The 10760-nt window shown below is 28.2% G+C and overlaps 1 long non-coding RNA gene across 1 annotated transcript in view; it reads right to left on the reverse strand.

Annotated features, from left to right (window-relative positions):
* The window catches only part of LOC122271786 (uncharacterized), a 77043-nt gene extending 66721 nt beyond the window's left edge, over nucleotides 1-10322 (reverse strand). The window contains exons 1-3 of the long non-coding RNA XR_011636005.1: nucleotides 10180-10322; nucleotides 1991-2235; nucleotides 1807-1887 (exon numbers count right to left, since the gene is read on the reverse strand). This is a non-coding gene — a long non-coding RNA (uncharacterized lncRNA). The remainder of the gene's footprint in view (nucleotides 1-1806; nucleotides 1888-1990; nucleotides 2236-10179) is intronic.
* Nucleotides 10323-10760: the final 438 nt, after the last annotated feature.

The raw sequence follows: 10760 nt of genomic DNA on the forward strand, positions 1-10760 counted from the left end.
GATTGGGGCAAGCCCCAGTATTTTGACAGTCAGAAATTTAAATTCGTTTAAAAAAAAAGGTATGCTTATTCAAAGTAAGAACGTTTTTGTGTCTGATTATGTCACTTTAAATATAGTTCGCACAAAATACCTTGTTTGAAGGCACCCCTGGGAAACAGTTTGAATCTTAGAACGTGAAAATTCGATCATTGGGAGAAAAAGTTATGCACAAGGGTTTGATTTTTTTATGCGCATTGCTCTTCATGAATATAAATTAATAAAAACTTAAAATATTCACATATTTCTGAAATTCAAGATTTGCTTCAATTAAAATTTAAACTTCTGAATCTTGAAGACCTAAAAATATATTTTCTAATCATTGTGTATCATCATACAACTTATATAGTAAGCGATTGTTTCTGTCACAGTATCTGTTATAACATGTTATTTTAACATGTAATATTGAGAGCTGCAGCATTAGACGTCTAATGCATTAAAGTAACATAAAATTTTTTATTTATAGCTTTTGATGAATAGTAATCAATAATCTCAATTTAAGCACAATAGACAATATGTTTATACGCATTGGTTTAGAACAATAAGGTAAAAAATTAAAAAGCCAAAAAAAGTTTGCTTTTAAATAAAAGAATTTTTTTTTTAATAAAACCCTTGGAATTTTTTAGAAAAGCCCAACTTTTATTGCTACCTTGTTAACGAAAGCTTACAATGGACGAACATTTTGAAGACACGGATAAAGGTTTACTCTCACGGGGGCTAACATTTGAAGGCAAAATTCAAATTTGTCATTTTAGAGACAAAAAGTTTTACAGTTTGCTTTTGTTATATAAGATCATTTTGAGGATGGGATAACACAAATTTTAGGCAAATTAATACGCATTAATAATGTCCTACCCAGGGCTACTGTTTGGAAGTTAAAATGAACTGCTTTGCAAGTCAAAACATAATTTAAAAAAATTTTCAATCCAAAATTTTTTTGACAAATGGGCAAACGAATATCTGGTATGGGTTAACAGTGTCGTAATCTGGGCTTAAATTTGGAGCCAAAATTTAAATTTCTGTCTTTTTTTTTTTGCTTTCGTTAAAAACTAGCTAAAATTAATTTTGAATATCATTATTATATCTTTTAATATATTAATTATTATAGTTTTTAAATATTATTATATCTTTATTTGCGGAGAGATAACGAAAAATTTATTGGGATATCGATTTTCTAAATTCGATATTAAATTCAAACTTTTGATTATTTTATCAAAAATCAGCGAATCTTGTGTTGGCCAATTTTGGCGGCCAAGAAAACAAACAAATTTGATTATCAAATGAAAGTTACCGATCTCCTATAATTTTTATTTCAATTTAAAGCATTTTATAAATTGCCAGAAAATTGTTCTGCTCGTTAGGTTGTCACAGGAGGAATTCTAAGAAGAGGACATAAAAGCCACGCAATTATATTATTGATTTTCCTTCGAATAACTATTTGGGCAAAAAGAAAAGTTTTTAAATCAATGAAAAAGTTTATTGGACCAAAAGTTTAAGAAAATATGTACCTTGTGTTTTGAAATGTGCAGTTTTGAGAAGAAAAAAAAGGCAGCAAAAAGAACAAGTTAAGAGGTTTTTTTATTTTTTTTTATTTTTTTATTTTTTAGAAAAAAACGAAGAAAAAAAAACTTAAATACTATTATTGCAACACTGGAGCAAAAACTAAGACTGTTTTTGAATCTTTGTTGAGAAGTGAAATTTGAATTTAATCTTAGGTTTGAAACAGGTGATCATAAAATTAAACATGGAACATGAGCATAAAATTCGTACCTGAATTATGGTTTATCACATTATCAATCTCAATCAACGTCATCGCTCTTCCCTATCAGGAAAAAAAGACCACAACTTGTTCTGCAGAAATTGCAAAGAAAATCATAAGTGAACAAATGTGGTTATAGGAATTTCAAATAATGAAGTTCAATACAAAATTTATTAAAAAAATAACGACACTTACATTATACAAAACGAATGTGTTCACAGTACAAGGGATCACGGGAACAGGTAGAAACGAGACATCAACTTATAATTTGTCTATGTAAAGAACTCCCCTTGGGACAAAGACTAAAGCCGTCTACTGCTATGGAGTCGCAGTCGTCTCAGGTGACCGGGGTGAATGAGGTCGGGATGCAAGTGGCCCTTTTTACCCCTTCATCATGAGGGGAGGATCGTTGAGGTGGTGTGCCTTCTGGTCCTTGTAACCTAGAAATAAAAGTAAGAATTAATAAGTGGACACATTACCCGAGTAATTATCATCAGAGATAATGCAGATTGTACAGTCTGCAAAATAAGAAGAAGAAAAAGATATTACCCTGAATAACTTTCGTTCTAATGATCGGATTTTCACAAACTAAGCGTCAATCTTAATGGTTCCCTGTGGTGACTTCAAAAACGCTCGTTAATTAGTGTTAACTATTAATCAAGTTACGAAATCAGACACAAAAACGTACTTTCTCTGAATAAACATATATATATATATATTAATTTACATATTTGGAATCCTAACCCTTAAAATAGGGGGGTAGACAAAATTTTGAAAAAAATGGGTCGTAAATTGGGTCGCAATAAAGATTTATATACATGGCGAAAATTTAAAAGAAAGTCAAATTACCTCGCTATAAGGTGAAACAATTAAAAATTACCATAAAGAAACTGAATGAATGACAAGAAGGGGACTCCGTTGCAACGCACCAAGAGGAGAATTTTTGAGGCTGCCTTCTGGGCAAAGAAAACAGGTCGTTTTTTTTTTTACTTTTCTTTAAAAATAAAATATGAATCAATTAATAAATTATTTATGGTTTTCCAAGATTTTAGAATCTGAGCGTTGAACTTCCTCTTTGCCTTTTTTTAAAGCTGTTTTAACTTCCTTTTTGTGAAAATTTTGTACTAAAACCAAATTTAAATAAGTTATTATAAATTTATGAAGAGTTGTAGGACTAATTGCTTTTACACCTCAGTTCAAGTCTCTTAGGTAAGGGAAAGAAGGAAAATAAGATCCTGCAAAAAATTTGGAGGACCCGAAAAAGATTTCGATTTTGAAGGAGACTCTCAAGTTTTTGTAAAATTCTCGATATTTCTTTTCGATAAAATTGAAAAACTTAGTAAATGTTACAAGATTCCTGCAACAACATTCCTTAGTAAATGTCCAACAATATACAAAACCACAACATTCAATTTTTAATTTCAAAGACTTGAAAATTTATGGTCACGAAATGTTGGGTTTCAGAATTTTAATTCTAGCATTTGTGAAATAACAAGTAATTTTTAAATTCAGAATTTTTAAAGAAATTAGCTACCTACTTATATGAGTTCACTCTTAAAACTATTAATCATGCATAAAATGTCCTACTACCCTACATGGGGGCCCTAGAATTTGCACTTCATAAGATTTGAGAATGATACTAAGTGAACTTGGTTTGCAGTAAAAAGAATAGATGTCACTTACATACTCATTTCATTAGTTTATTAAAAAGTATAAATTATAAAATTAAAAGAAAGGAAAATTTAGGTTTAAAATACCACTAATTAAACAAGAGAACAATTGTTTTTACAATACTTTTTTAGCTTTGACATTCCTCTCATGAGATAATTTCTTTTCTCTTTTTTTATTTATTATTAGTTAAAGCCAGCTTACGCATTCTTGCATTAATTTTTGCATTTTATATTTGAAATTTCAAAGTCGAATGACATGCACCCCTAGTCCAAAGAATAAAAGTTAACTAGCTGCAAGCTCGATTACATTATATCGACATTATTTCGAAAAACATTAACTACTCTGGTTCAATGAAACAAACTATCAATGAATCATTAATATTCTTGTTTCCTTATTACGAAACACTAGATCGCAATTTGTATTCATAATTTCTTCAAAACACGTGTTAAAACTATTATGATAGGTTATTTAAGTAGAAAAAAGCCTAATGTTAGAAAAAGAACAATTTTTGAGATGATGATTCTAAAAATAGCACGGTTTTTCAATCGATGACAAATAAGGCATATCGAACATTTTCCTGATATGCAAAGTTTTTTTGAACTGTGCTAAAATTGAGAAATAATATTTACAACTTTTTAAGCAAATTATTTCGACATTATACTTTTTAAAAGGGCAACTTTCTTAAAGTTAAATGAGAAGAATATTTTTGAATGCCAAAATAAAATTGTGTGTCTGTAATTTTTTGTTCATTTAAAAAACAAAACAAAATGTTATATTTTTTGCTGTGGACCCACAGACATTTGCTTTTCTTTACTCAAATAAATAAGAAACAATAAAAAAGACGATTTTCATTTTTCGAAAAAAATAGCATGTTTAGTAAATAGACAGTCTGAATCGAATAAATTTCTTTTGCAGAATATTTTTGATTTCTTAATAAGATTTAATTTTCAGCTAGCCAACAATTATTCTAAGTTTCCTTATAATAAAAATTTAACAATAATTTAAAAAGGAATTTTACTTTAAAGGAAAACCAAATGTAAAGTACTAAAACAATTGATTAGTATATTAATGACAAATAATATACGTGATAGCTTAAAGAATAAGATTTTGAGAAATGTAAAAATTTAATTAAATAGTTGGTAAAATAATTCTGTTAAACATGAGCAGACGGGTAGTTAACAAATTATAATTTCAAGATGGTTAAAAACGATGACTCTGTATTCGTATCAATAATTATAAAATGTGCAATGTAGAAATTGATAAACATATTATTGCAAATCTATGCATACGTTGTTATTGAAGGAACAAGCTAAAAAATAAAATTTAAAAGAGCTGATACATAATTGCATTCCATCAGAAACATGCTTTTATAAATATACTATTCGTTGAATAAAATATTTCTATTCAATAAAATGTTTTATTCAAAGCTCTTTATCAAATTAGGAATAGATTTTTAGATGACAAAAAAAGAAATATTGCATTTTATAATTAAAAAAAAATTGATTAGCAATAGGTTATTAGCGAAAAAAAAATATGAATGAAATTTTACTCTACGTGCGCGTAATTCTACTTTTTCGTAAGTTAACCACATTTAAATATTAATCGCCCGATTTAAATATTTTTTCATTGTTATCAAATTAGTTTTTTAAAAGTAATTAATTTTCATTTTTCTCTGCTTCTATCAAATAAAAACTGTTAAAACTTTAAATTTTGCAATTAAAAGATTAATATGGTATAAAAAATTTACGCCTCATAATTCAAAATTTTTTCATCCACCATTAAATTAAATAATAAATTATTTAAAAATGTTTTTTGCATGAAATTATCTTTGAGTAAATGGGTTTTATAAGTAGATGTAATTTGTTTTCGAATTGCTTACTGAGTTTTAAAAATATTACTAAAAACGCAAAAAGTAAAATTATTAAGGGATCCGAACTTTGAATCGCCCTCCTAACCTAACTACGGGGATCATTTTTCCCAGATTGCGGCTAGCCCCTATATTTTGAAGGTTAAGAATCCAAATATGTTAAAAAAGCATATTTATTCAGAGAAAGTACTTTTTTGTTTCCGATTTCGTAACTTAATAGTTAACACTAAATAATTCACATATTTGAGATCACCCCCAAGAACCATTAAGATTGACACTTACTGTTAGTTAGTAAAAATCGAACGCATTAGAACGAGAGTTATTCAACGTGATATATATATTTTTTTTTTGCAGACTGTACATACATAAGTATGAATACATAAATAATAATAAATATGAATACAAAATACAAGTATAAATATGTAATTATACAGATATATAGATTTTGATTATATATCTATATCATTATACTTCTATACTTCCATATATCCATTTAATTATATTTCCTATACGAAGTTTGTCAGTATAACAAAGCAACAAAAAACGTGTCTCTACTATACATCACATCACATAACGCTTATTCATCAGTCCAATAGATATCACCCAGTTATAACCCAGTTAATAGTGCAATAACGGAAAATAGCAGGAAACCAAAAAATAGTAGAGTAATAACGGAAGCCAGAAAATAGCAGACATAGTTCATCGCAGGAGGGTGCTTTTTTTTCTCCTCTGATTCCCGGTCTCTCTTCAAACCTGTCCTAAATATTGATCCAACACTCCTAATTGAAATAGTTAAACTCGTCACCACCTTTGCTCCAAACAAATGGCGAGGGGAGTTCTTTCCATAGACAGGTTGCATAAGAGATTGTTTAAATGTTTAATATGTTTTGGAAAAGGTGGACTGTTGATTGCCTTGCTCTATTAATTCTTTATTTTTAGACATAAACTGATCGTTAAAAATAAATTATAATTCATTTAACGTAAGTATTGCTTTTCGGTTTATCTTTTCCTCACGCTGCATGCATGTGATAGGTTATTAAAGGTGGGCATGTAAAAACAAGCTTACGTACAGTGAGGATTTTCTTTCGTTGTTAGTACATTTCCAGATGCCGATATGTGTAATATGTTCTGTTGTCGAAAGGCAGGCATTATATCTTAATTACATTATATTATATCCTATTTCATCTTAATATAGACATTATTTTTCGATAAATAGCTTTTTTAATTAAATTTGTCCTCTATTTCCTGTTGGAATAGATGGATCAATGTGTTTTATGACTTTTTCCATCATGTAAAAGTCAGTTGAAAAATCACTTATTTTAACTGTGGTATGTATATTAACAACAATGCAAATAGAACTCGTCTTTAGGCAATCGATAATAAAATAATTTTTCGATTAATCGATTTAGGTACATTGAAAGAAAAAAAAGTTTTTTTCCAACAGAAAAAATGCTAATAATCGTAAGAGTCATTAATTAAATAATTGTTTTGTACAGTTCTTTCAATCTATTGTATTTGAAGCTTCAAGGCAGACAATATAAATCGATATAGGGTAAACCAACCAGTGAAGGAACACTATCCAGTAAAGGAACATTTTATATATATATATTGATTAAAAATGAGAATTTGAAAGTTTTTCTTAAGATTGATTGGTAACAATAGCTTACTGCCAAACAACAGGAAGTCATCTAGCAATGTTTTGGATTACCTGGTCAAATAGACTTCTCTGGAAAAATTTTTGAATTTGTTATTATCTCCGTAACACATTGTTTCTTTGAAAAAATTATAAGGTGAGTGTTTATATTTATATGTTTGAAGTGGAATTAATTGCATGTAATAGTTTCATTTTTCTCACTGTGAAAAAGAGAATTCAAAATATAGTTATTGAAGTTACGTTTTATTTTTTTAAGCATCATAGCATAATAAAGTACTGAGATAAGGGAGTGTTTATTCACTGGATCACCAAACGATGAGAAACCAGTGAAGGAACAAGTGTTCCTTTACTGTTTTTTTTCCTAAATTAATGAAACTGAAAACAAACTTTAATTTTCTTGCACCTTTAGTGATGTTCCGCATCAAAAGTATGTTAAAAATACGAAAAACAACTTCTAACCAGTGAGGGAACAACATGTTTCTTCACTGGGCATAGATTTCCCAGCGAATAAACAGTATGTGTTAATATGTTGAAACTTTAATTTTCAATTCATGATTACAGAAAAGAGTTAACATTTTCCAAGTATTTATATGTTATAATTTCAAGAATAGGCTTGTTTTTAAATATTTGTATGGCTTATAAATTCATAAAGAGCATTAAGAAATAACCAAAATTGAGTGCTCCTTTACTGGGTGTTCATTCACTGGTAAGAGCTGTTCCTTCACTTGGTCTTCCTACTACTTGTTATTTGAACCTCCAAAACTTTAAAACAATATTATGTAAGTTCTCTACAATTGTTTTTACGTAATTTACAATTAGTTACAAATATGTTGACACTGTCATTTAACTAAAGTTACGAATTTTGAAATTAATATGATTATTTAAAAGACAAGCGAAGCTTAAGTGTTCCTTCACTGGTTAGTTTACCCTACCTTTTACTTGTAGTAGCCAGCCGGCAGCAAGAAAGAACATTATGTCTTGGTTGTGGGAAACTTTGCGCCAAATTTTTGAAAAATTTGTAATTGATTCCAGAATAAATTTTTATTTCTTTTTAATACGATTATCTCTTTATTTTATATTATCTTTGTTTAGTATATCCTTTAAGTATAATATATTAACTGAATGACCTCCAGATTGATTTGCCAATTACAGGTCCAATAACTACTAAAAATTGTATAGGGCATGTATTATTGTTTGCTAATGCATGTAGGCTCCTTATTTAATAAATTATTTTTTTGCGTATCGGAAAAGCAAACACTTACCCTTCAATCAAAAACAATAAATATCAAGTGTAATAGATGTAATTGTTATAAAAACTACACACTTTAGCGTATACAGTTCAATTTTGAACCTAATCAAATTCATGTTCTTACAATAATAAGTTACGTTGACTTAAAGTTGTAAATTCTTATTCAATGTAAAATTTAACAAATGAATTTAGTTATACAGTCAATGCTAAACTTATAACAGTCCCAAAAAATAAAAATGTGACTTGTTTCTACACATTGGTGCAAGATAACATGCTTTGTTACAGTTTACTTCATTATAATTTTTTTTTAAATTTTCTATTATTAGTGTAATTAAAAAAAAACTGAATCTGTTAGATATTTACTGACCAAAATAAAAGTTTCAATTGATGTAACTCTTTATTTTACAGCTTTGCCTATAAATTAAGGAAAACTAACATTAAGTTAAAAGTCATTTTTTCTAAATATCCAGTTCTTAACCTTGAAAATGATACCCTTGTTGTTTAAAAAATATTAAGTTTAAAATTTTTGTCATCTGGTTGATCTTAACTTGGAATTGCAAATCTAAAACCCTGTGCAGTGCGGAACAAAAATAAATAATATAAGTTTCATTTTCCTTCTTATTAATAAACACATTTGAATAAAACTCTATTATATGATTATATATCCTTTAACATGTTTCCCATTTATTTCTTAGTTTTCCCCAACTTTTTAGGATAAAAGAAGAAACAGTTTCTGAAATATCATCGCTAGAATGCAAGCAACATTTACAATTTTTTGACATAGTGATTACTACAAAATTCAAATTTTGAGTCGAAAATCAAATATTTACCAAAAAAACAGTGAAATTAAATGTTAACATATAATTAGTTTGTAAAAGAACCGTTCTTTAATAAAAATATAAAAGTTTAAAATAAAAATCGAAAAAATAAGTATCCATGGAATAATTGTAACAATTTGCGATTTTAAGAAACTGGTGGCTTTGCTGAGAAAAAATAATTCACCGATTTAATTGGATGGGAGTACAAAAGCTTTCAGAAAGAGTGCAATAAAAAAACTATTATTAAATTGTAAACAACTAATTTTGGAGAATTTTATAAAGTGAAAAATATTAAAACATTTTGAACAATTTTGTCAAAAGAAAAAAAAATATCCCCAAGGAATCAGATCATACTTGAATGATAAATAGATTCAGCCCACAGAATAGAACAAATAAATAAAAAAAAACTCATGCTTTTATATTTAAAAAAAAGTAATCCCCTTCTTCCACCTCCACAACAATCTTTGCCTTTCCTAACCTGCAGTCTCCAAATAGGTCGAAGGTTTTTCCATTCAACCATGACAGGTCAAAGGTTTTTAGCAACCGTGAGAGAGTTATAAGTTGTATTCAAGTTTAACAGGGTTACAATGGAGCAAATTTAAACGCAAGCAAAGTATTGCTTTGCTGATTATATTTCAACTGTTTGGTGATAAATTTCCATCTAAAAAAGTGAATGTAATGGATGGTAAAATAATATAAAGAAAACTTCCAGCTTTTCTTTAAAAATTCCTTGACTTTTCCAGAATAAAAAGATTTCCTGATAATTCCAGGTGGGTGGCCACTCTGTTACTTACTGATCCCATTAGTCACTGAAGACTGTATAGTGGTCCTAAATAGACCACCATTAGAATGTGATTTTGAATGCTGAACTTAAATTATAAAACATAAATAATTGAGATAGTTAATACAGCAAGTGTCAGTTAGAGTAATAAATCATAAAGTATGCAAACAACTAAGGAAGAACTCCATTATAATAACTTCCAGCATGCAGATTCTCATAACATAGTTTAAGAAATAGTAAAAATTATAGAGTATATACTTTATGTTGGCTATTTATAATTTCTAGGTGGTTATTTATAGTTTCATGCAAGAAGTACCAAAAATAATTCCACAACTTTCAAATACCTGGAGTTTGCTTCAAAAACTGGTCTAAACACTTCAAAAAAGTTTTCTTTGGAAAAGTTGTTGACAGAAGGTACAGAGTCATCAAATTCAGGGTCTACGCTGTCGTAAGACTGTCGCTTTATTGGATTGCCTAAGATTTCATAAGCTGAAATACAAGACAGAATTATACTACTTGATGCAATTAAATTATGAAAGAGTGTAAAAAATGCCTATAAAAGATAACAGGAACTATGAGTAACAGTCATTTATAAAATTCCGTACAAAAAAAAATATTCCAAGCTGCATTATTATTAGTAAATAAACAAAAGCAATGATGATCATAAACAAAAGACTAAACTTTATAAACTAGTTAAGGGAAAGAGCTACTAAAATTAAACAGGTCAACTTATTAATCAACTAATAAAGTTCATGACATATAGACAAATTATTTACAATATTTGCATAACTGGTGTATAGATGATAAATATATGTGCATGTTTGTATGCTGTGATCAGATTTTGTCCAAAAATCTAGAAGAAGATATTTTTTTCATTGAACCCCAATAATTAAACAACAATAATTTATATTTTTGACAGAAAGAA

Source organism: Parasteatoda tepidariorum, unplaced genomic scaffold, assembly GCF_043381705.1.
Source record: "Parasteatoda tepidariorum isolate YZ-2023 unplaced genomic scaffold, CAS_Ptep_4.0 HiC_scaffold_57485, whole genome shotgun sequence".
NCBI classification, from domain to species: domain Eukaryota; kingdom Metazoa; phylum Arthropoda; class Arachnida; order Araneae; family Theridiidae; genus Parasteatoda; species Parasteatoda tepidariorum.